Source organism: Carassius gibelio, chromosome B8 (assembly GCF_023724105.1).
Source record: "Carassius gibelio isolate Cgi1373 ecotype wild population from Czech Republic chromosome B8, carGib1.2-hapl.c, whole genome shotgun sequence".
Lineage (NCBI taxonomy): Eukaryota > Metazoa > Chordata > Actinopteri > Cypriniformes > Cyprinidae > Carassius > Carassius gibelio.
Genome location: NC_068403.1, coordinates 24,184,816 through 24,212,690, shown reverse-complemented (window position 1 = coordinate 24,212,690; position 27,875 = coordinate 24,184,816). Strand labels below are relative to the sequence as shown.

General features: G+C 39.5%; 1 long non-coding RNA gene across 1 annotated transcript; it reads right to left on the bottom strand.

The window, feature by feature from the left end:
• Positions 1 to 11,343: 11,343 nt before the first annotated feature.
• On the bottom strand, positions 11,344 to 22,956 carry LOC127964024 (uncharacterized). Its single transcript, XR_008154981.1, has 3 exons — positions 22,526 to 22,956; positions 13,537 to 13,661; positions 11,344 to 12,744 (listed from the first exon to the last, which is right to left on the bottom strand). It is a non-coding gene; the product is annotated as an uncharacterized LOC127964024 (long non-coding RNA).
• Between the last annotated feature and the right edge of the window lie 4,919 nt (positions 22,957 to 27,875).

Sequence of the window (27,875 nt, the reverse complement as noted above, 5' to 3'; positions counted from 1 at the left end):
TATTGCTAGGACAAACGTGGGTCTTTGATGAGCGAACAATATCCAGAGAGCTAAGCAAGAGGGGAATCCAGTATCCAGAGCAAAATGTAAAAACACAAGTAACAGGGCAAGGCAAGAAAAAGACTAAACTATGAAAACTAGAAACTAAGAGAACTAACAAGGAAAGGCTTTTGTATCACAGCTATCACTTGGAAAGGGATTTACGCAGAACAATACTTGGCAGTTTGAAACCGATTTAAGTGAGTGTTATATAGTTAATGTGTGATGGGTTACAGCTGTGTGCAATCAGTGCATTCAGCTTTATGTGTGAAATTAGTGCAATGGATGATGGGAATTGTAGTCCGGGGTGAGGTGCCAAGAGTCCATGTAATGAAAGTCAATGAAAGACTCGACAGCTGTTGGTCAATATGGTAACAGTCTAAATGACACACAGAGGCTGATGGACTTCGGTGTATTAATCGGTGACCATTAACTTGTTTCTGTTCAGCACCACCTTGGTCATAACTTGATTTCCATCCTCAGTGGCTTCAAGTATCACAGATACACATACATGCACATACATGCTTTCAAATGCACTAATTCACATCTACATCTCATTTGATATTTAGAAACAAAAGATAATTTCTCCTGCACTGTAGCCCTGTTAACAAACACAGACACATGCATCTTAAAAACATAATACTCCCCCTTTGGGCAATTAATACTATGTGGTATATTTTTTTTATAATTATAAATGGTACCAGATGCACCCACAAAGAGCGGTCGATTGTTTTGAAAATGTGAATTTAAGTGCCTTAAGGCTCATAACAAGAGTTGTGTGGACTAATGCACCCTTAATATTTATACAGCCATTTGTGCACATCTCACAATATCACAACTTATATAGCTTTGATCAGTGATGTAATAGGATATTGGTGAAAAGATTTGGTAAAGGCTCCTTGTAATGATAAAATCTCCATAGTCATCGGGAAGAAGGAGGCGGGAACCGGCGGACAATCAAATGAAAGGTTAATATTTCAAAATAAACACAAAACAGCGCATCAGCCCCTCACGGACGACTGATGCATGAAAATAAACGCAAACACAACTAAAATCCCAGGCCTGGTCCTCTCTCGTCCTTCACTATCATCGCTCCAGTTTTATATCCTTCCATCTCCTACGTGGGACTCGAGACTGGCGGTGGGGCGCAGGTGTCGCTGATTTCCCAATCATTCTGCCGGCCTCACTCCTTGTTCCCACGTTCTTTGGCCCGCCCCACTCGCCACACTCGTATTGTGTTTGCGCTCTGGGAAGCATCGAAAGTTCCTATTTACTGTGTTTTAGTAGCACTGATCAATGTAGGCAATCACAGACAAACCATATTCTCTGTGTTGAAGTGAAATGACCAACTATGTTTTTTTTTGTGTATTGATTACCATTTGTTTAGACACAGTTGTAATACAAATACCATGGTTAAACTATGGTTAGTCTAGCAAAAACATGGTTGATTTGTGCTTACCGTGGTTTAACTATAGTAACCACCCGCTCTTACATCAAAAATGAGGTGGATAAGGCAAAGTACTTTAACAAAGACTTGCTTCAGTTGCCTCACATCTAACCAGACAACGATCTCTCGAAACCTCTTTTTGGAATTAGACCATTTAAAAGGGATTTTAACTGGAACTCTGCGCAAATAGACAATATAACAGAATAATTAAAAACTGGAAGAGGGGCTTCACGATATGTGACTCAATTCTCTGTATCTTGATTCTACTGAATCAATCCCGTCACTGCAAGTACAACTCATTGCGGTGGTAATTAAAATGTCACATTGGGTCATGAACTAGAAGAGGAAGAGGTATGTGAGAGAAAGATCGCAGAAAAAGACAGGAGTCCTAATCCGTTGACCCTGGGACCAATACAGCCCGAATAAAAAGCTAAGGAAACCATTTTCACACTTTCACACCTTCCACACACACATACATTTAATGACACATTTATTCACACACCCCAATGCAAAGATTTTGAAGACAGCTGATAATCTACAGAGCAATATTCCAGACAGACAACAAAAAATAGAACAATTGCAACCTGAAGCTTTTTTCAGTACATGATGGGAATGTCATTCTAGGTGTACCAACAAATTACACTGATATTGTACTTGTAGCAACCCGATAAGCTTAGTTTAAAACATTATACCTCAAAGACCTCTGACTGTTGAACTAACAACCTGTTCCCTGTCAGCAAATTAATTTTGACAAGAGCAAGCTGGCTGGTTTTTAAAGCCTTCAGGTCATGACATTTCAAGATGTCACACAGAACTGAAGGGTTTATTAAGATTTGTCACTGTGCCCCACTGAAGGAGGTTGGGATAATAATATGAAAGGTGCAGCAGCTAGCTATCAACCCATAATTCAAAGCACATTAAAGGGGGGGGTGAAATGCTATTTCATGCATACTGAGTTTTTTACACTGTTAAAGAGTTGAATTCCCATGCTAAACATGGACAAAGTTTCAAAAATTAAGTTGTACGTTTGAAGGAGTATTTTTGTTCCCAAAATACTCCTTCCGGTTTGTCACAAGTTTCGGAAAGTTTTTTTTCGAGTATGGCTCTGTGTGACGTTAGATGGAGCGGAATTTCCTTATATGGGTCCTTAGGGCACTTCTGCCGGAAGAGCGCGCGCTCCCGTATAGCGAGGCTGAGCACACAGCACAGACATTTCACTGATCAGAGCGATTCACTGATCAGAGCGAGAGCGTCACGAAAAGTCATAAAAGGAGTGTGTTTTTGGTTGCCAGGGCAAGACAACCCTGCACAGATTACCAAAAAAAAAAACCGAGCATTAAGGGACCAGTGGATGGAGTTTATTTTTACAGAGCATCAACGGAGTTGTGCAAGTGTTTTTGTTTGTTCCCTGCATTTCGAAGATGCTTGTTCTCCATGCACAGTTTGACGACTGATTTTCGTATCGTTTATTTCTTAAGGATGATTCAATCCCAATGAAAAAGGGTCACGATCGCGTGTTGGAACCACAGGCGGTGAGTAAAACTGCTTCAAATATCTCTTCCTCCTTGTTAGTGCGTCCCCTCCCATGCCGGAGACCCGGGTTCGAGCCCCGCTCGGAGCGAGTCGTTGCTGCTGCTGCTGCTCTCGTTCAGTTTCAGCCTCGGGATCTGATTCTGGATCATAAATAAATGGCTGAATCTGACTGTAAGCCATGGTTTGTTTTGGATGATGGTTTTTCCCTCACGGTAATGTCACAGCTTCCAAACGCTCTCAACGCAAAAGCCTACTGGCGCTCGTGATTCTTTAGCTCCGCCCACACGTCACGCCTCCAGCCGGTCGTGTTTTTCCCGGAAACATCGGTACAGACTATCTTTTTCTTATGTATATAATAAAACTAAAGACTTTTTGGAGTTATGAAGGATGCAGTACTACTCTATAGGTACTCAAGATTAACAGGATATTGAGTGAAAACGAGCATTTCACCCCCCCTTTAATGAGACATACATCACACTTTACAAGAATGATATGCCAGCTTGACATTTGTGGCACTGACTGTCATAAATTAATATAGTAGCTATGGTCCAAATCCTATTGAGCTTTATTGTGTTAATGCCCACATAGCTACCATCGAATTTAAAGCAACCTGCTAACTCAAATACATCTGGTTCTACATCAACAGAACATAAAGTTCCACATGAAGATTCACAGTTAAAATAGTAAATAAAATGGTAAAATAGTATTCCAGAGTGTTTAATTATATATGAAAATGAACAAGTTGTCACAGTGTCTGGGTTGTGTTCCCTGGGTTTCCACTAGGTGTCCTCCGTTCCCACGGTGTCTGTCACCTTATCACTTCCTGTTCCCTTATTTGGTCACCTTCCTCCTTGTTTTAGTTAATTGATTGTTCCCCACCTGTCTCCAGTTTCCCCATTATCTTTCTGTGTATTTATACCCGGTCTGTCTGAGTCTGTGTCATGGAGTCCTTGTCTTATATGTGATACCTTCCAGAGTCTGCTCTTCCCGTGTGTTGTTTTTTTTTTTATGTTTATTGGATTTTCTGGTTTTGACCCTGCCTGGACTGTTTACCCTTTTGGATTAACCCTCAATAAACCTCTTACTTGCATTTGGATCTCTCCCATGTTTCTTGTATCAACGAACGTGACAGAAGGACTCCATCACACAGGGATCCAGCGGTATGTCGGTTAACGCTTCTTCCCCAGCCACCGAGCGGGAGAGAAGCGAACGGTTTGAGGGAACCCGCCTGGTCGTGTTTTGCGGGACCAGGGGAGGTCGCCGAGGAGGAGGTGGCCGAGTGGAAGCTCAGGATCGCTCTCCACCATGGCCCCCCTTCGACTCGGGGCTCACGTGGGAGGGACCAGAGCCGCCGTCTCACCAGGGCAGAAGAAGAAAGCCAGCGACACTGCCCATGATGGCCGCAGGTCCAGCGCCACAGCACAAGATGGCCGCCAACCCAGTGCCGCTGCGGTGCATGGCCACCAACCCCACACCACGGGGCAAGATGGAAGCCAGCCTCACACCACAGTGCAAGATGGCTGCCAGCTCAGTCCGGAGGCCATTACCGAGGCGGTGCCCGAGGGCCGTTCCAGAGGCGTTGACCGAAGCCGAGGCGTCTCACGTCTCCACAGGCAGTCCAAAGTAAAGTCAGGTGCCCATTGACTTTCCAGAGTTGAGTCAGTTCCCGGTTGACCCTCTTGAGTCGAGTCAGGTGTTCATGGACCCTCCTGAGTCAGTGTTAGTCACCGTCGACCATCCAGAGTCAGGGTTAGTTACCGTTGACCCTCCAGAGTCAGGGCTAGTTCCTGTTGACCATTCAGAGTTGAGTCATGTTCCAGTTGTTCCTCCTGAATCAAGTCAGATTCCTGTTGACCTTCCCGAGTCAAGTCAGGTGCCCATTGACTTTCCAGAGTTGAGTCAGTTTCCAGTTGACCCTCCAGATTCGAGTCAGATGGTCATGGACCCTCCAGAGTCAGGGTTAGTCACCGTCGACCCTCCAGAGTCAGGGTTAGTTACCGTTGACCATCCAGAGTCAGGGTTAGTTCCTGTTGACCTTCCAGAGTCGAGTCAGGTTCCAGTGGACCCTCCAGAGTCGAGTCAGGTTCCAGTGGACCCTCCAGAGTCGAGTCAGGTTCCAGTGGAACCTCCAGAGTCGAGTCAGGTCCCAGTGGACCCTCCAGAGTCGAGTCAGGTCCCAGTGGACCCTCCAGAGTCGAGTCAGGTCCCAGTGAACTCTCCAGAGTCGAGTCAGGTGTTCGTGGACCCTTCAGAGTCAGGGCTAGTCACCGATGACCTTCCAGAGTCAGGGCTAGTCACCGATGACCTTCCGGAGTCAGGGCTAGTCGTCTATGACCTTCCAGAGTCAGGGCTAGTCGTCTATGACCTTCCAGAGTCAGGGCTAGGTACCATGGACTTTCCAGAGACAAGGCTAGTCACCGCTGACCTTCCAGAGTCAGGGCTAGGTACCATGGACTTTCCAGAGACAAGGCTGGTCACTGTTGACCTTTCAGAGTCAGGTCAAGTCACTGGTGATCTTCAAGGACTGTGTCAGGTCACCAATGATCTTCCCGAACAGAGTCAGGCCAGCACCGATCTTCTGGAGTCCAGTAAGAACACCAGAGGATTACCAGAGCCTCGTCGTTCCGCTGGTCCAGCCGCATGGAGGTCTGATCCACCCTGGAGGGCTTCCCCCTTGACCACACGGCAGTGGTGGTCTTCTGCTCCGCCCTGGGGGACTCCGGCCTCAACCACAGGGGTGTGGTGGTCTTCTGCTCCGCCCTGGGAGACTCCAACATCGACCAAAAGGATGTGGTGGTCTTCCGCTCCGCCCTGGGGGACTCTGGCATCGACCACAGGGACGTGGTGGTCATCTGCTCCAACCTGGAGGACTCCGACGTCAACCACAAGGATGTGGTGGTATTCCGCTCCGCCCTGGGGGGGCTTCATGTTATTGTTTGTTTTTGTTTTGTGTCTTCACTCCTGTCCCTGTTCCCCTCTGTTAGTCTGGCCCTCCGTCCCTCCCCCTGAGCCTCCACCTGTCCTCCTCCCTCCTGGTCTCCCTGTGTTGTGTTACATTCTGGTACCTGTTCCCCATGTTTTTCTTTTCTGGCCCTCCGTCCCTCCCCCTAAGCCTCCACCTGTCCGCCTCCCTCCTGGTCTCTGTTTTGTGTTTATCGTGGAGCGTCTGGGAGCCGCTCCGTAGAGGGGGGTTACTGTCACAGTGTCTGGGTTGTGTTCCCTGGGTTTCCACTAGGTATCCTCCGTTCCCACGGTGTCTGTCACCTTATCAATTCCTGTTCCCTTATTTGGTCACCTTCCTCCTTGTTTTAGTTAATTGATTGTTCCCCACCTGTTACCAGTTTCCCCATTATCCTTCTGTGTATTTATACCCAGTCTGTCTGAGTCTGTGTCACGGACTCCTTGTCTTATGTGTGATACCTTCCACAGTCTGCTCTTCCCATGTGTTCTTGTTTTGTTTTTATGTTTATTGGATTTTCTGGCTTTGTCCCTGCCTGGACTGTTTACCCTTTTGGATGCCCCTCAATAAACCTCTTACCTGCATTTGGATCTCTCCCGTGTTTCTTGTATCACCGAACGTGACACAGGTAGCCAATAAAGTCTGTGTAGAATGGGAGTAATGTGAGAAGTTTTCTTTGAAAAAGTGTTAACCCTAGCTGCAGAGTTCAAAGCTAATTTATTGTTGTGTTTGGCAAACCATAAAAAAGAGAAATACAGTAGTCAAATGGAGAAGTAATGAAGGCATGAACCAGTGTCTCTGCATCATTTATATTTAAGAAGGCATGTAAACGAGTAATATTATGGAGGTGAAATAAGGCAGATTAAGTAAGTGAAGAAATGTGAGGAAGGAAGGAGAGAGTTAAATATTATTTCCAGGTTTTTAACAGTGGTGGAAGGTCAAACAAGGACTCCAGCAATGTTCACACTGTTGAAACAGAAATTATACACATTTTTGGGTGAACCAACAAGAATTAGATCTGTTTATCAGAGTTGAGTTAGAGAAAGTTACTGGTCATCCAATAATGTATATCATTGGGGGGGGGGGGGGGGGGGGTGAAATGCTCGTTTTCACTCAATGGGTCTCATTCATGAAACACGAGCAGAACGAATTTTTGTGTAAATCGCGTGTAAAGTGGTTTTGGCATAAATTTTCGGATTCATTAAAACGTTCGTATTTTCCAAATGTTAGTTGGTACGAAAGAAATCTACACATGCTCCCAGCCAAGCGTAAATAGTGCGTTTAACTTCTGAACGTTTTACACATTAATACAGCTGCATTTTAATTCACCTTAATCAGGTACACAGCATTTTGAAAAAAAAAAAAAATATATATATATATATATATATTAATTACATACGGGTTTTCTTTTAACTTTTATTATGAGAGCCAGTAATAGGATCTGTAATATGCTGCCAAACTTCTTTTTTTAGGACCTGATACGCCACTAGTACTACGCTTGAAAATAAAATGTGGCATTTTGAATGAACTTCTGATAATAAAACTTCAATTTCTGCAGATGAGAAATGTTTCTTTTTCAGTCGCTTTTGAGAAGACATGTTGAAATCCTTCGTTTGGTGTCATAATATGATGCTCACATATAGTTGTCAGTCGGATTTAATGGGCGGGATTTATGGTAATTGAGAGTGAGCGTGCACGCGCGTCCCATTTACGACTGATTGGAATTCATTAACACACACACACATTTCACTATCGCATCTGACGTTTACGAAGTTTTTGTGAATCAGGAGAAGAGTTTTCGGGAAGTTCTCTTTACGCGCAAATCACTCAGATATTTACTCGTATATTTACGAATGTTTCATGAATGAGACCCATTATCTTGTTAATCTTGAGTACCTATAGAATAGTACTGCATCCTTCATAACTCCAAAAAGTCTTTATTTTTATTATATTTATAAGAGAAAGATAGCCTGTACCGATTTTTCCCAGAAAAACACGAGCGCCTAGAGGCGTGACATGTGGGCGGAGCTAAAGAATCAAGAGCGCCAGTAGGCTTTTGCGTTCAGAGCATTTGTAAGCTGTGACACAGATCCAGAGGCTGAAATTTAACAAGAGCAACATCAGCAAAGGCGTCTCTATGTGGTATGTACTGAAACTGTATATATTTTGCTATTAAGTTCCACTTTGTCGTCTTTTTTTTTTTTTTTAAGCTGTACATGTGGAAAGTGCAGTTTGATGACAACATCGCATGTTGTTTACTTGATGTGCTTACGCGCTGATAGCTAAGTTAACAACACAGAGATATTTGAAGCGGTCTTACTCACCGCATGTGGTTCCAACACACGATCGTGACCCTTTTTCGTTGGGACTGCATTATCCTTAAGAAATAAACGATGTGCAAATCCGGCGTCAAACTGGACCTTGTTTGTAAAACAAGCATCTTCGAAATGCAGGGAACAAACAAAAACACTTGCACAACTCCGTTGATGCTCTGTAAAAATAAACTCCATCCACTGGTCCCTTAATGCTGTTTCTCTTTTGGTAATCTGTGCAGGGTTGTCTTGCCCTGGCAACCAAAAACACACTTCTTTTGTGACTTTTCGCGACGCTCTCGCTCTGATCAGGGAATGCCTGTGCTCAGCCTCTCAGTGCTCTGCTATACGGGAGCGTGCGCTCTTCCGGCAGAAGTGCCTTAGGACCCATATAAGGAAATTCCGCTTCATCTAACGTCACACAGAGCCAACTCGAAAAAACAACTTTCCGAAACTTGTGACAAACCGGAAGAGGTTTTTTTGGAACAAAAATACTCCTTCAAACGTACAACTTAATTTTTGAAACTTTTTCCATGTTTAGCATGGGAATCCAACTCTTTAACAGTGAAAAAAACTCAGTATGCATGAAATAGCATTTCAATTTAGCACATTTAAAATGTGTTAGCTTACCTTTTCAAACTACAATCACATTAAAAGCACAGTTATGATTTCTTAAAATGCTAAGTAGACAGCTAACTAGGTTTAGAAACATAGGATTTTAAATGCCTTTTTTAAGAAAAGGCAGTAGTGAACACTGGACATTTGAAATCCAATTTCAAAGATTTATATGCTTCATGAGCAGCAGTGTGTCACACTGAAATTTACATGTCAAGTTATCTTTTCTGTCTTCCACAGAAAAAAAAAAAAAACTCTGCTATCCAATTTCTGTAGTACTTATAAATACAACCTGGTCTCATTGGAAATATGTACCTATGTACATATGAGGATCATTAGTGAAGGTCAACAGTGTGAAAACTTTCCATTTTAAACTGAATCAGTTATCCTATTCAGTCTCCTGAAAAGCAAAATTACATAGTGAAACTGTATTCCAGTGTCGCTCGCTTACAAAAGAGATGAACCAGTGAGATAATTACTAGCTATGACTCTTAACTATAGCCCAATGACATTCTGTTTAGCTTTTGTGTAGTGTTAAATAGATATCATGGCTGCCATTGATTTCATTTTGCACCTGTGACATAGTTAAATCCAAAAGCCTAGCAACCATTATGTTAAAAAAAGTTATTTGCTGCTAGATCACTATTAGCCTATTTATTTTCACTGTCTAATTCAGCCTACACCATTTGTGCTATGAATATTATCAAATCATGCAAGCTTGATCAGAAGATCACATATAAAATTATATTTTCTATGTGATTGGACGTCAATTTTCTGACAATTAAAATATTTATAAACAATGTCAAAGCAAAATCTACCACCTCAGGCTCATTAGAAATACATGCTTGTGGAGATGTTTCTACAACAACAATATTACGTCCCTTATTGCACATTTCGTCATGTCTAAAGTATCATGTAATACTGGTGATTTGTTCTTGAATGAATCAGTCTTAAAATAGGTGCTCACTATGTGATTTTGCCCACAATTTAGCCATCTAAATCAAACTTCGCAAATCCTAAATGATTAATCTGATCCTAAGCCAAAATCTGTAGCCTTTGATCACAAGTTAACATATTCATGGACTGCCAATTAATCATCATTTTGATCAAATTTTCCTGTTTGCGATTGTTTTGTTTGCTATTTATCATTTCAATCACTGGCTCCTTTCACAATTGCATACTTCCCTACTATATAGTAGGCAAAAAAGTATGTGAAAAGATTAGTATGATCTACTTCTTACAAGATTCTGAAGTACACATCCATGGAGACTTTACTATCCTATGAGGCTATGGGACACGATTTGTGAATGTAAGTGAAGCAATGCAACTGATGCAGGCAGATCACAAAATAATAACATGGCGGATATATAGTATGTCAGAAATAAATTCATTCTACACAAATTTATACCATGTAGAACATGTTTTCACAGGTGCAAAATATTTACTTAATCAAAAGAAGAACCTGTTTACAAGTGTACAAGTGTGTCCTTCCAAAAGAGTCAAAATGAGTAAAGACAGAGAAGCAGGGTGATACTAAACAGTGAAAATCAGCTAGTAATGCACAATTTTACAAGGAACAAATACACATCATTACCACAGACAATATGCAATGCAGTCAGGCTTTGGATATTGCCAAAGGTTAGCATCTTTTATGTTCAATGCCCAAGTTTTTCAAATAAATATCCTTAAAAAAAGAATCTGAACAACACATTTCCAGAGATGCCATCCTTTCATAATAATACAGTTGAGCAGCAGACATTCCTGTGAGTACAGATAATCCCAAATCTGTGTGCTGAGAACAGTCCTGCTAAAATATTTAATGTGAAGGTTGAGATAATAAAAACACACTGGCTTTTGCAGAGAATCTCACGCTGATTCCCAGTTATCGTTAGATATGCAAAGGAGACTCCTCATACATAAACAACATTCTGTTCTGTGCAGCGCAGAGACTTGTGTTTGTGTCTGAAGCAGTGTGAATCAAAGGGAACCTCTGGCTGATAACCTGCACAGACCTCAGTATGAAGGCCCGGGACGCCCATCATTCGCCCTGTCCTCTGGGGAACTGTAAATTAGGCGCTAATGTGAATGTACGATGTCAGTTTCCACAGAATGTTTTTTTTGTTTTGTTTCTCCTAACAAGGCCAACTGGGAAGAACTCCACTTTCCCACTTGTTTTCGCTCCTACTCTTTCCCGCATTGTTCTTATATTCTCATCTGACCCTCATAAAAGGGATTTACTCTGTCCCTAATGTTTCAGACTTTGTAAAATGTTGTTTTTAGTTATGTTTGACTGAAACATTTGAAATGATCCTCAAGACCTGCTGTGATAGAGGGACCAGGATATATAGAGATTTAGGGGTGGGATTTTAATGATAATTTTGACAAATTTTGTGTTTATTTTTTTATGTTTTCCTCAAATTATATTTATGGCTTGCTTCAAACCTTAAATATTTATTTTCCCAAGGACAACATTTTTTATAAAAAGTACATTTATTGTTTTTTTATAAAGACCATATGCCATATTTAATGTTTTTTTCTTTAGATGTTGTCAAAATAAGTCTCATCAAGCAACTTTTCTAAATACTTTATACAATATTCAACTCATGTATTTGAATCAGAATAATGTAACTTATGTTAAAATGACTAATACAGCTAAGTTGATTGTTCTTAAAAATTGAAGGCAACAACTTTAATGCACTTTAAATAAAATACATGTTTTTATTATTAATATTGCAGTGCAGACTACCTGATCATGCAGCAATTACTCAAAACCTTCTATCAGTTACATAGAAATGCTCTAAACTGCTCAGAACACCTTCACAACCTCGTAGCATGACTCTGCTAACTGACTTGGCATCCTGCCAGCAAGTTTTGAACATGCAAGTACCATTCTTTTAAAAAAAAAAAAAAAAATCTTTATCCAGTTATATCCATTTTTTGTTGTTGTGATTATTCCATCTGTCCAACCATCTCCTATTTACAGCATCCGTGAATAATCAGGCAAGTCATCAATGAATGCATCATACGCAGGTGTTTGAGTTTGTGTGCTTCCTGCAGTTGTGTTCAGATGAGTCAAAGAGACTGATATAATGTGAGTATGTAATTGAGTCTGATTGGCGTTTTCCTGGGGCAGCAGATGTTGGGTGGATGCTGGTGCAGAAAACTCATTACACCAGTGGGGAATATGGAGAATATTGTCATTTCCTAACATTCAATCATCTGCAATTACTTACCACACGACTTGTGAGTTTTCTGACTTTTAAATGGCACACTGTCAAGCCATGTCTTCTCAAACTATTGTCATTTTGACTGGGCAAGCGTAGAGTTCAGGTAATTTCCATCACTGTTGGTTTTGTACCTGGTTAGAAGTGGAATACCTGATGCAATTTAAATAAGGGCCATTTCCCAATGAATCCTTCAGCTGAAGTTCCACCAATCACCCTAAAACAGACCACAGTGGTTTCTGTCACAATGAATCAATAGTCATTCTAATGGCAACGGACCCAAGGCAGAAAAGGTAAAGTGGGTATGATGAGCACATTTATGCTTGTTTCGGTCGGAATGAGAGGTCAGGACCAAGTTGACTTCTTACATCAGTTGTAAGTGTCATTCACATCATTCACATTTTTTTACATGCTCAACAGAATAGAGAACATTCTGGAAGTCCCCTAATGACTTGAGCCTGATTCGAGGAGGGAACAGGCCTGTGCTCCTTCAGTACCCTGAGAGTCAGAATCACCGCAGGACATAAAGGCCCCGGCTCACTCACACATGATGGGTTTTCTCTCTTTAATCAGGGTGACAAATGGAGCCCAAATGCCTAATGATTCCACAGAGAACTGCATGAAAAGCAAAACCATTTGGTAAGACATACAAAAATATGTGTGGTCGGGGTTCATTTGTCAGTTTTTGTCTTCTTTGTCAACTTCTTATTTATTATCTGCTAAAACTGTTTAGCTAAATGAAGTTCATGCAGCATGAAAATGTAAGGTATTTAATAGCTAAAGAAAACATTACCAAACATAATATAATTTTTACATTATTATATTATATTATATTATATTATATTATATTATATTATATTATGCTTGACAGATCATTAGTTGATATAGGCCAATAATGTGATGAGATCTATTGATTTGTATTTAAAAAATCAACAAAAATATATATTTTAATTATGTTTTTGTATTTTTTATGATTGTATTTTTTTCTATAATAAAACCAACTACAAGGATAGACCGATAATATCACAGTATTATACAACATACATTTCATAATATTAATTATAATAATGATAATAATAATAATTGGATGCATTTATATATATATATATATATATATATATTTTTTTTTTTTTTTTACTCAAAGTAATATAAAAAATACTTTAGGGAGAAATTTTACATTATGTTATATATTATATGTTTATATTTATTATATCATAATTCTGTGTTATGTAATTTTTGTAATGACTTATTAAAGTTATCAGATTTTACCAAATGAACTTTTTCATAAAATTAATTCACCTATTATGCTAATGACACATAACTGTTTAATATGATAAATAACTGTTTAATATATTTCTAAAATACAACCTCTCAAGTGTGTGTATCATTTTCGAAGTGTGTACTTACATAATAAGCTTCATAAACAAAATTCTGTCCAAAAGCACCATCCTCAATTCCTCTGCTTTGAATGAACTGCATCCACTCTGATGAATGGAAATGCTCCAAAACCACAAGAGCAAGACCTGCATGGGCTGAGAGAGAATAATGCTTTATCAAGATTACATTTCATTGGGAGAGTGAAAAGTAAATGCAACTCTCCCAGGATTAGATTGTCTGTCTCTCTCTCTCTCCATATCCTCCTATATTCATCTTTATTCATCCTCTCTGCTTTTGTTCAGAGTCACTCAGTGATGCAAGCACACGTTTGCTAAATGTTAAATCTTCTTCGTCCTTCATCATATTTGTACATATAATGTCCAGATCACCTCCATTTGAGCACATCAGAGGTTGAGCCAAATTCATTATAGACATAACCTAATTTACAACTTAAATGGATAAAATTTAAATCCTGTCATTGATTACTCAACCTCATGTCGTTCAAAGCCTACTAGTATTGTATGAAAAAAGCAGCACAAACATTCTGCTAAATTTCTCCTTTTGAGTTCCACAGGAGAAAGAAGTCATATAGGTAGGTTTGGAACGACATGAATGTGAGTAAATGATGACAGAACTTACAATTTTTCTTTGTTTAGCATCTTGCTGGTGTATTTGGAGTGAGAACATGCTTTCTCTCTCATAACGACAGGCATGAGAGCACAGATTAGGGTGAATGAATCCATAGTGAATCACTTAGCCATTCTGTTATCAGCCCTGCTGTGTGCTTAATATTTATCTTCAGTCGTGTGTGTGTGTGTGTGTGTGTGTGTGTGTGTAATTGATCAATATACTTTGTTACCTAGAAATCGGACTGTGGACCTTTTAAGCAGGCACAACAAAATGTCCAATATGGAGCTTTAAATAGCACAGTCGTCTCATTAAAGCACAGTTTAATAACTGATATCCTCCTGACCACTTTTAAAAGCAATCATTTAGAAATACATCTCAATAGCTGGACAAATTAATTTGCCCCAAATTAGATGAATCCGTAATCAATTTAAATCAATTAAATGATAAATTAAATATCCACTCTATAAACATACATATATATATATATATATATATATATATATATATATATATATATATATATATATATATATATATATATTAGACTCAGATTCACTTTTTGTAATATACTGTACATACACATCCATACATCCGTATATGAGTGATTCAGTTCGACCCCCATCATGTAATCATTGCTAGCTTTCAGGTTGCCATTGGACTGTGTGTGCAGTGAAAAAAAAAAGAAAAGAAAATTGAACACCTTCGTCATGTGGTACAAAAATGCCTAAATAAAGATGTCCACACAATAGAGGAGTTACAGCATCAAGGTTATGAGAATAACCTGCTAAACCCTGATGCCTCAGTAAAAATAGCACTTTTAATGTTTTAAGTACACTACAAGTGCATTTTCAATACCTATTCATTCTGTTTCACATGGGATAGTATAAACTTCCAGAAATTTGCTTGCTCGTGTGCTTAAATATATTTAAAGGGGGGGTGAAATGCTCGTTTTCACTCAATCTCCTGTTAATCTTGAGTACCTATAGAGTAGTACTGCATCCTTCATAACTCCAAAAAGTCTTTAGTTTTATTATATTCATAAGAGAAAGATGGTCTGTACCGATTTTTCCCGGAAAAACATGACCGACTGGAGGCGTGACGTGTGGGCGGAGCTAAAGAATCACGAGCGCCAGTAGGATTTTGCGTTGAGAGCGTTTGGAAGCTGTGACATTACCTTGAGGGAAAAACCATCAACCAAAACAAACCATGGCTTACAGTCAGATTCAGCCGTTTATTTATGATCCAGAATCAGATCTCGAGGCTGAAACTGAACGAGAGCAGCAGCAGCAACGACTCGCTCCGAGCAGGGCTCGAACCCGGGTCTCCGGCATGGGAGGGGACGCACTAACAAGGAGGCAGAGATATTTGAAGCAGTTTTACTCACCGCCTGTGGTTCCAACACACAATCGTGACCCTTTTACGTTGGGATTGCATCATCCTTAAGAAATAAACGATACGCAAATCCGTCGTCAAACTGGGCCTTGTTTGTAAAACAAGCATTTTCGAAATGCAGGGAACAAACACAAACACTTGCACAACTCCGTTGATGCTCTGTAAAAATAAACTCCATCCACTGGTCCCTTAATGCTGTTTTTTCTTTGGTAATCTGTGCAGGGTTGTCTTGCCCTGGCAACCAAAAACACACTCCTTTTGTGACATTTCGCGACGCTCTCGCTCTAATCAGTGATTGTCTGTGCTCAGCCTCTCAGTGCTCTGCTATACGGGAGCGCGGCGCTCTTCCGGCAGAAGTGCCCTCAGGACCCATATAAGGAAATTCCGCTCCATCTAACGTCACACAGAGCCATACTCGAAAAAAACTTTCCGAAACTTGTGACAAACCGGAAGAGGTTTTTTCGGAACAAAAATACTCCTTCAAACGTACAACTTAATTTTTGAAACTTTGTCCATGTTTAGCATGGGAATCCAACTCTTTAACAGTGTAAAAAAAACTCAGTATGCATGAAATAGCATTTCACCCCCCTTTTAATTATTATCCTGACTATTTACATATGCTGTTAAACATACATGATGCTGTCTAACAGAATCAAAATATAGAGCTTACGTTATAGCCAAAGCTTAATAAGGATTTGACAGTCAAATAAATTTTATAATGTTGCAAACCCTTAAAAGCTTTGTTCGTCTTCAGAGCACAATTTAAGATATTTTAGATGAAAACCGGGAGGCTTGTGACTGTACCATAGACTGCCAAATAAATACACTGTCAAGGTCCAGAAAAGTATGAAAGACATCGTCAGAATAGTCCATCTGCAATCAGTGGTTCAACCGTAATGTTATGAAGCGACAAGAATACTTTTTGTACACGAAGAAAACAAAAATAATGACTTTATTCAACAATTTGTCTCCTCCGTGTCCCTCCACACATCAGTGTAGCGCCATTTTGGAAAATATTTGCTGAATGCAAACTGCCTACGCGCTTCTGTTTCAGCCGCGACACACGGATACGTTTTCTACGGCGTAGGCACGGCTGACACAGAAGACCATTAGCTGCCTGCGTTCTGATCATATTCTCCAAAATGGCTATATGGTGATGTGGAGAGACACAGAGGACACAAATTGATGAATAAAGTCATTATTTTTGTTTTCTTTGCATACAAAAAGTATTCTCGTCGCTTCATAACATTACAGTTGAACCACTGTGTGCAGATGGACTATTCTGACGATGTCTTTCATACTTCTCTGGACCTTGACGGTGTCATTTACTTGAAAGTCAATTTGACAGTCTTTATCCAAAATATATTAAATTGTTTTCTGAAGACAAACTAAGCTTTTATGGGTTTGGAACGACATTGAGGTAAGTGATTAAAGACAAAATTTGCATTTTGTGGCAGAGTATCCTTTTCAGGAGCTTGCTTTTGTTATTTAAAGGGATATATCTAAAAAATCTATTAGAACAATTAAAAAAATAGAGAGAGTTGAGTCAAATGTATTTATGTAGCACTTTTTACAATACAATTGTTTGAAAGCAGCTTTACAAAAATTATGTTGTTCGTGTTTATACATTTCTTAATATCTTCATGTTTTATTGTCACATTTAGCAGATTTGAACTGGGTGTAGTTTCTATTTTACATTGATAAAAGCTATCAAGCAGTTCAGAATTGCTGTAGTATATATCACCCTACACTCTTAAAAATAAAGTTTCCAAAAGGGGGTTTCAGTAAAAGAACCTTTCAGTAAAACATTTTTCTGAGTGTGAAGAACATTTTAAAAAATCTAAAGTACAGTTGAACTAAAGAACATCATGTGCAGTGGAAAGATTCCATGAATGTTAAAGGTTCTTCATGGAACCATCAATGCCAGTAAAGAACCTTTTTTTTCAAGATTGTGTAGGCACTGTATTGGACACACTCATATATCTAACTTGATTTAGCAAGTTTAATGTTTAATCCACTATATTAAAGAGCCACACAGATGGGAAATCAAAAATTACCTGTATTACAGTGTATGATGTAGCTGTCCATCAGTGTAAACAATGTGCAAAGTAATTAAACCAAAAAGTACACGATTTATAAAGTTATTGGCTTCTAAAGTAAGGAGTCGACTCTGAATCGCTGAAACGAGTCGTTATAGATTTCAAATCTCTTGCCCATCTCTATGTACGTCACTAGGAACACTTTGCATAATAAACTCCGCCTACCATCTTGAGAGAAATGGTACTCTGACCTGCCCCACTCCACACACAGACGCTCTGGTTGGTGTGATAGCATCATATCGAGGAGACAGTGTGTTTTTAATTGTAAAGGCAAGTTTGTTTTATTTTCACTGCCAAAGAATGAAGATCAGAAGAACCAATGGCTAAAATTCATTTTCACCACAATACCAGAGCAGTACAACAAATCCCTTTTGTTGTGTTCACAACATTTCACTGATGACTGCTTTTCTAATCTCGGTGAGTACAGCGGGATTTTCAAAGCGTTTGGCCATAAAAGAGGGTTCATTACCAAATGTATTTAGAACAACGAGCTTCTCCGAATCACAACGCAAAGTATGATTATGAAGTTATGTGTCTGTTTTCTCCCGAGCGTCTTATCAGTATGTGTGCTGTCTGCAGCCTGTCTGCGCTGATCGTCATGTACAAACACGTCATTAAAATGAAGTGTAACTCCGTGAATACTCAACGAAGAGACATGAGAGAGAGATCTATAGAAAGCTTGACATGTCTTCTTTAAAACTAAACAAGTGCTGCAGAAAACAGATATTCTGTGAGTTAGTTGACCAATCAGAACACAGTATGCTACCGAAAGGTGGGGTTTAAGGAAACCGAATCTTTTGAACAGCTTCGCGCGAACCGTTTGGGGATCTCTGGGAATTGAGGTAATTTTAAAATGATATTTTGAAAAAATGACAGTGTTTTTTAACCTTGGATGGAGTTAAACCTAATGTACAGAACTTATAAACAGTGATAGGAAGCTTAGAATTTTCATCTTACTGGCTCTTTAAAGGTTCAGGGTTTGACAGCTAATCGTTGAAATGGGTACTTCAGTCCAAATTCAAAATACTGGAAATAATTGTTTCTCCTACACCTTTCTCCTCAGACTCAAGGCTAACAATGGTTGTTAGATTAAGATTACACAACAGCAACAAGAGCAACTGACAATAGAAGGTGATGAGCTGTGGCTGTCATTGTAATCTGATAAGTTAATTTATCCATCTTTAATATGCCTCAGGTCTTACAGCTTTTTAATTATGTTGCTGCACTGTTTTCCCCCAACTGGCCACCCAGGGTAGTGAGCAGAATCACACAGACCAAAACAATTGTTTTTCAGAGAAACATGTTTGCTAATCATAGGCAATCAAATAATGGTGTTTTTCGGCTCACCTTCCCATCTTCAATTCAGCTGAGGCAAAGCCATTATTCCCTGACATCACTGTTGAATGGTCACCCCTGCACTCCATTACCGCTTCACAGAAAGGCTTCCAACACCTCACACAATTACCAAGAGTTCATCAAGGGCATTGGGCTGGATGGGCAAAGGACACAACAGCTACAACAAAACACTACAACAAAACAACAGAGGAGCAAGAACAGCACTGTCCTGGGAAGCAGATGAGGTGGTACTGTACGTCATCAACTATTGACCACATCTTTCCACCAACATGAAAGAAACCGAACTCAAATGCTGAACAACTCTTTTCAGTCTTTCAGAAAAGCCTCTGCTTATGCTCCAGGTCCACTGTTTCTTTGCTGTGAGCCAAATTAATAATGACTGATATTTACCCCTGCCCTTCTGCCTACCCATGTCTTTCCTAGTATAGTTCCTGTAATGCCCTGGCCTTTCTGGAAAAGGACCACAAAATGTTTCACCTACCCTCAAAGTCTAATCTTTCAGCTGGTGTGGGACAGATTGAGAGAGACTGGAAAGACCTTGGGTGACATGACCTGACCGACAAAACAAAGCCAAAACTGCCAGCACTGGAAGATTGTGTTGCATAAACATGACATGGATGGTGGATGTTCATGTCTTATTCAGAAGATCCCACATACTCACACTCATTTCAATACGGCTTCAAAAAGATGAATTGGCCAGTTGAATGCAGGTAACATGTACTTTTATTTTTTTAATGTTTGTCTTTTTATCTACTCTTCTGCTACATCGTTCTATTTTGTGGTTTGGATGCTGGTGTCCATACAAGGCTTCTCATAACCTACTTCTCATAAACTATGACTGGAATTCATAGTTTATTGCCATATTAATAATATGTTGAATTTTAAATGGTCAAAATCCATATATTGAGAATATATTTAAGTATTTTACATTTTCACATTAAAAGTGAATTTTTACAAATATTAATGTAAAGTAAAACTTTTCATTTAACATTCACTTTTTAAATACTTTTTAATGAATTATTATATTAAATGCAAGTGCAATTTTTGAATACACATGCAATACAGATAAAGCACACTTCTTCTTCACAAAGCCAGTGTTAAACCAGCATTAATAAGCATAAAGCAGCACGGAAGTCCTTGTCTAATTTTATCTTTTTTGTCATGTCTTGGGGGATGCAGGTTGGGGATTAGGGTCAGCTATGGGCGTAGGTTTGGTCTCAGCTTTGGTAGGGACACCCCCATATTTGTGTGGCTAGCTAGTTATTTTGCCTACTTACACTCTGACTCTGCTTTATGAAAAAGCTTCTTATGTCCCTTTTCTTCTTCTTGGGTGGCATCTACAAAGTACAAAAAGGGGAAAAAAAGAGAGACAGCCCTTGTAACTTTACCGTCGGTGTCGTTAACATGCGCGCACACACAAACCACCCACTCGCTCGCTGCTAGTGCAAGCCCAAAAGCAGTCCCGGCCCACGCGTGTAGTCTGTCAGATACCCCGCCGCCAATCAAATTACAGCGTTTCTTGTACTGTCGTCGTCCTGGCCGTTAGAATCGATCTAAATAGCAGTGCAAAGATCCAAATAGCAGTTCAAATGAGCTTGCTAAATATTGGTGGGGACAAATTTGTCATCTCAAAATATTGATAGGGACTAGTACCTAGCGTCCCCCCCTAAACCTACGCCCATGGGGTCAGCTATAGGTCAGCTGTATAGGTTCACAACTGAGATATTGACTAAATCCTTTGATAGCGTTCCAGTTTAATCAGGAGATTTTCCTGATTCCCTATCAAAACTCAATCTTGAAAAACGAAAACGGTCTTGGTTCAGAAGTAGCTCCTCCTGCAAGCGGAGACAAGTGGAAAATGGCAATCCAGCCCTGTAATATACACAGTGAGTGACTTTGACAAAAATAATTTATCACAGCAGTTTTGTGGTCGACACAACTGTCTTTTCATGACTGATTCAGAAGGTCGGTGGGGAGGAGAAAAAGAGCATAACGTCTTCGATTTATTATTGTGAAGGGAGAGAATAATGCGTCTCTATGAAAGTACCCGAGGAGACCGAGCGTTGAGATCTGACAAGCGTTGGTTGTAGCCTTATAGGATTTTTCTCTGTGGCTGAGAATTGATCACATGGCAGCGACAAAATTGCTGTTGTCAGGGTCAGCCAGCTGTCAAGACACCATCCAGACCTGATTAATAGAGTCCAGTGGTACTCAGAGAACTCAGAGAACCAGGACCGAGCGCTGCACTGCTACAGCTAAATTCGATAGCGTCTGAACCACAGGTAAATTGGATCTGCCAACATTTCTGAGCAGTTACAACATGCTAAATTGGATGCTTTTGTGTGATTACACAATCCATAGCTCCCAGTGAAGTATTTGATCAGTCAAGCCTCTGTAGGGCACAGGCTAATATAGTTCAGAGGTGCAAACTCAAGCAGATCAATGGAAAGGTTAACGATTTTGAACACACTAAGAGATGAAGATAAGGTTATGATAGCACACTATGAGATAATAGCCTCTGGTGGACTAGAAGTGCTTTAGATATGGATGTTTCCAAAGCTGAATACCTTATACTGAAAGGCATGAACAATAATTCTACCAAGTACTTAAAGAAAATAACTATTCATTTGAACATTTTCCAACAAGAAGAAAGTGGTATTTTCAAGCATACTTACAATTACGATACAGTGGTGAGTCTGTGAAGCCAATGCGATAGACTGTGATTGAAATCCAGAAGTGTGAAGTTCTCACAGTGTGATATCAGTTTTAAAACAGATGGCCGTGTTGCTGTGATTTTAATTGTGCGCAATAAAAACAATTTTGAACCTTTTGATTCATATGGATTACTCTTACAATGACTTTTAAAAGCATCCAAGTTCTGGTTACGTGGACTTTCAGTGGAGGAACAGAGACAATTTTTCATTAAAATATCCTTATGTGATTTTTGCCCCACACATGACATGCTAGAAAAAAAAAAAATTTTGCACACAATTTACTAATTCGTTTCCTCAATGTACTAAAACATGCACATGATTACTATTACATTCCCTCGATTTGCTAAATCGTGTGCGCAATTTAGCAAATCGAAGGAACAAATTAGTAAATCATGCACAATTTATAAATCGAGTGAACAAAATATTAAATCAAGAGCAATGGAGTAGTAATCGTGTGCACGTTTTAGTACATTGAGGAAACAAATTAGTACGGGTACGTATTGTGCAGGGCTCCATAATTTTAAGACGTCACTGTCAGGGATCTGCAAGAAATGGGACCCAAGTGCAGAATGAGCAGACGAGGGTATTTTATTAACAAAACAGACTAGAACAGCTCAGGGAATTTGCAGTGAAACGGTTCAAACAGATGGGCAGGGCAGACAACAATACGGGCAGGAGGGATGACCACCGAGACGGTCCGGGATGACCACGGGCTCAAGCACAGAGGAGGCAGCTCCAGAGGAAGGACCAGGCAGACACACACAGGAAACCCGTAGCTTCAAGTGAAACTCAAAATGTCACCAGTCTAGTCGCCAGGCAGAGACTCACGAGACTTGACACGTGAGAGAGGTGAGCTGCTTCCAGGCAGTGGGGTTCAGTGGCCAGGAAATCTGAGTGCGGGCAAGACAGGACAATACACAAAAACAAGCAAGACTCAAAACGACAGACAATTGAAAACAAAGAGTGAGCTAAAAGCAAAATAAATAACCAAAACTATCCAAAGAAATAAGTCAGAGTTTAAAAACTAAAAGCCAGGATCCAAAAAGGAACTGCAATCTCAAATAGAATAAATGAAAAACTAACTGAAAAAGAAAAAAACTAGATTAGGATCAATTCCAGCCCAAGAAACAGGTAAACACCAAAATCAAACCAGCAGAGACACAATGAAAGGGAATCCAATATATAGAGCAGTCCACATGAGGATCAGGTGAAAACAATCAAGCCGACAAGGGCTAAACAAGGGGGCGTGACCAGGGGTAACAAAGAGGTGGGACAAGAGCACGTGGCAGACACGAACAAAGACAAAACTATGTGCTTAGACACAAAACAAACAAACAAACATGGAACAGAGACAATATGGACAGGACTGTCAGGCTAGGATCCTGACAATCATACTGTTGTTATTTATATATTCTTTTTTTTTTTTTACCAGATTCATTCTTGGTTTTATTTTACATAATGATTTTAGATAGTGTATATAGGATAATGGCTTTACTCACACTAGTAATTTTAAAACACTCATCTGCATGGACAGGAAATTAGTCACATAATGGTGTGTCACACTGGATCTGTCCAAGTTCTCCTCAACATCATACTTGCCCTTCTTTGTACAAACAGTACTTTGCAATGCAACCAAACTGGTAAAAAAAAATGGCTTTGTTAAGAATTACAGCTGTGTCTTAAAGGTGGATTGTACCTTGAAGCGAACAGAGATAATGTTGTTGGGATGTTGTCATGTGTTGCTGTTCTTAGGGAATTTTGGGATCCTGAAGTCTCAGGAAAGTTATTGCAATTTAATGAAAGATTTTGAAGATACGGCCAGAGATATGTATTAAGGGAGTAGTTCACTCAAAATGAAAATGTTATGAAAATTACTCACACTCAGTTCATCCAAGATGAAGATGAGTTTGTTTCTTCATCAGAACAGATTTGGAGAAATGTAGCATTCCATCACTTGCCCACCAATAGATCCTCTGCAGTGAATGGGTGCCGTCAGAGGGAGAATTCAAACAGCTGATAAAAACATCCCATCACAAACTCATGAATCTTGAATGGTCTGAGAGTAAGTGCATTTTCTGCAAAATTTTAGTTTTGGATAAATAATTCCTTTAAAGAAATATTAATGCTTACTAAAAAAAAATAAATGCTGATTTCTCACTCACTTTCTCTCAAAGACACAACACTTGTGAAAAAGAAGTGCACTTAATTCTATAAAATGCGTATGTAGTTTACTGCCGTTGACATCTTATACTGAACCTGGAATATTCCTGAAAATAAACAGATTACATCGTTATTCCACCTTGAGTTGGAAGTACATACATTTACTGAAAACACTGATTCATGCACGAATGCATAATTCAGGGGGGAAAGATCATAAAGAGCATACAATCTGGGATCCTATGGCATAATAATTAACGAACTCTGATATGAAATGGACTAATCAGCACAATTAGTATGTGAATAAGATGCAACCAGAGACAACACATTATCTGGTCCCATCCTGAGTGGAGCCGAGACTGACCTCTACCAGACCAACCAGTCGACATGGAAACCAACCCCCTCAGCTGTGCACTAATTAGAGTCATGGTGTGCAGATCAGCCACTCCCTGGCACACGCTTCCGCTCCGGAGAACACTGCTCTCCGCTCACACACCTGCTGGACTTATTAGTAAAAGCACAATATTTACTGAGTGAATATCTCATACTCATGTTCACAGCAATAAAACACCAAACACTCCAGAGAGCAAGACTGAGAGACTCGGTGGCTCTGTAAATGCAGTCATTGAATGTGTGCACAAAGTCAAATTGGTTTTTTTTACTCTCTGGAGCAAAGAACAGGCTTTCCATATATGTCCAATTAAAGAGTCATCCAAACGCTGTTCCAGAATTTTGGAACAATGCTTTATGTCCTGGACCGACTCCATCAAAAACAAATTACACCTCACAATGTGATGTATTACTCTGGCGGGCGGCTCAAGGGACAGAGAGCAGTGAACCGACAACAATCTGGTAAAGACATTTATCACACGATGGGTGACGGCGAAGAACTATTCTTTAGTCGCTTATAGCATACTAATACAACACAACAAATTTTACAAGTTTGTAATTGCTGGTGGGAAAGCAGATACTTTTAAGTATGTATAACAGTATGGGTACATTTATTTCATATTTATTTATAAAAAAAAACAGTCGTGGAATCTTTCATATTTTGAAAACATCACAAACTTTGTGTAGTGGGCATTATTATGTCTAGACAGATGGATACATACAAAAACGTTCAGAAACAGCAAACCATCTGGCCACGTTCAACTCTTTTAAAGTGTTATGACATCAACAATTATGTCAATAACCCAACGCACAGGATTTTTGACGTTCACACTAATATTTCATTTTGTTTTGCAAAACATGTGTCCAAATGTAGCGTCTGGCAGGCACACTGACACTGATGTATGTAATAGCTGTGGAAATCTATTAGTGCACCTGCCGTTATGTAATATGTTTCTCTCTTAATGGCTTCCCATAAAGTGCCTTTGGGAAATCCTGTGAAAGCCAGATGTAGACATACTGTACACAGCAATGTCTTGAGCAAATCTGTATCAAGACGACACTGATCCAGTCAGTTTAATTGAATATTCTGCTGGAGACAGCAGCCATGACGCTCATATCAAGTGTGTACTACAGCCGCTTTCTGACATGTACTATAGTTCATGTCACAGCCAGGGGAGAATCGGTTTTGACGTTTGCAACCTCCATGATCTGGCTAAATGAAAATGCATTTATCATTCAGAGAGAAAATCGACAAATGAGATGATTTCAGAATCTCAGCTGTTTCTTAGACAGCCAAGAGATTAAATACAGAGACCCAATAATATCACGTGCGCCTGCTGTATCGTTTCAGAAAGACGTCAACAACATCTCAAACTGCACTCAGATTTGCAGAGATAATCGAATTAAAAGTTAAAAACCTCAATATAGCATGAAACAACCTCTCATTCAGTTCTTACAGGCCAAAATTATCTGAGAAATTCTAACCATATTCATTTTATAACTCTACACTGTAAAAAAAACAAAAAAAACAAGGAGAACGTTTTACAAGACAGTTTCAGACAATACAACTTTCTTTTATGTATGTATTTGTGTGTGTGTGTGTGTCTTACTACTTTCAAATACGCTTCTTTCTTTCTTTCTTTCTTTCTTTCTTTCTTTCTTTCTCAAAGTGTACTCTTTAAGCATTTGTTTCACTTTTGTCTCTATTTCTGCTGAGGAGTTTTAAGGGCAGAGATGATACTTAAAGCTGTGGTAGGGATCTTTTGACGCTCTAGCGGTAAATAAACAGAAATGCTTGCGTCTTGCGGAAGAACATTGTAGCCGGATCTACTTCTCTCTGTTTATGTCTATGAAGAATCACAAAGGTACTGGGTTACTCCGCCGCGGTACCCCCGAAGCAATCTAAAATAGTCTGAATATAAACACTTATTATAGGTGCACCCTAGTGATTCAGGACAAGCTAAAAACACGGTTTGGAAAATGGATTCATGGTGTACTCGCTTATTATATTAATTTTTATACATTTTGAACACAAACAAAGTTACGGTCCGCAGCTCTGATTGGTTGTTTTCTTACCGGGAGCGGTCAGTAACTGGGAGGAGCCAGAGGAGCTTGATTTTTTCACAGATTATCTGTCTCATATTCTACTGTCAGGGCATAATGACAGGTTTAACAAATATGTAAAAAATATATTTTTTACAAAAGTTACCTACTGCAGCTTTAAATAGGACACAACAAAGAAATGCGTTTTTAAATTTCCAATTTTCCTGCATTGTAAAAAATATTTTTCAAGTTGTTAATATCACAAAAATTACTGGAGTTATAATATTTTCACCTTACTTTAAAGGTTAAAAATGACATTTCAATGTGTTATTTGACAAAAAAAAAAAAGGTAAAAATACAAAAATTTCTGAGAGAATTTTTTTTTCAAAGGCATTTTTTTATGTAAAGACTACAACATTTGGTACAATGTCTTTATGGAGAAGGACTGAAAAAACATGACCTATGATGTACAGTAAGTAGTAGCCAATGCTTGACTAAAGTTTTATGATTCCAAAAAGTATTTCACATTTAGTGCTTTTTGAATGCATAAGCAATGCTGTCTCTCTTAAGGAACAGTGAAACAGAACTCGCTATGATGGGACACTTGACTGTCTTCATCTCGATCTCTTCCTGCCGTTTACCAGACAGTGACATAACTGCATCTTATCTGCATCACTGCCCTGGCCAAGAGGTCCTGAGACACTAACTGAAGGAGACAGGATGCTCCTCCATGCAAATCTCACTCCACAGAGCTGCACACGTACACAACCAAGCAACACAATACAGTTGTTCAACCTAGAAAAGGATTTCATTCTGTACCGCGACAGGAATTAGTCAAATACATTTAAACATGCAAAACCAATCCCACCCCATTTCACTGCACTATACACTAAACGGCTTTTCTACATTTTATTTTAATGGCATTATTGATGATGAATTCATTTTAAAAGCATGCTTTGTAGTCTTACATCGAACTCAAACAAAGATCCTTCCTTTACTTTAGACAATCTTTTTTTGTCATAGGCCCTGGAGCGACAACAAAACTACTTTTGCGTATTCAAATCATTCTCTGCAATGATTACCCATGAATAATTAGCATGTGAAAGCTGTTTAGCATACTGAACTAGAGTGACATGCACTACGTGCTCGAGTCTCCTGATACTGCTGAACCCGCTCGCAAGATGCATCATCATTTGTTTTTATGAACCTCGCTGCACGGTCTCCACGGGCAAAGCTAATTCAATGAAGCATCAGGTCATTAGCAAAGAGCAGAATAGCACGCTTATCTTAGTAAAAACTCATTACAGACCATACCACCATCTCTGTGCAATATGTCGACATCGTTTCCATTTAAAAAGGGTAATTTGACAGATAGAGATGTATGAAATGATTGCATTTTGCAGGTGGTTTGCAATTGTTTGCTGTCATTGGTAATGAAAACAATAGTTTCATGCTCCTCTTACTAATCTGTGTCCCCCGGTAAACGCCTCATATATTACACCTCACTGATACCAGCACAGGTTTATGAAATGCAGATAAGCTTTTTGTGAAAGTGGGGATGTTTAAAGATGATTAACAGCCTAATTAA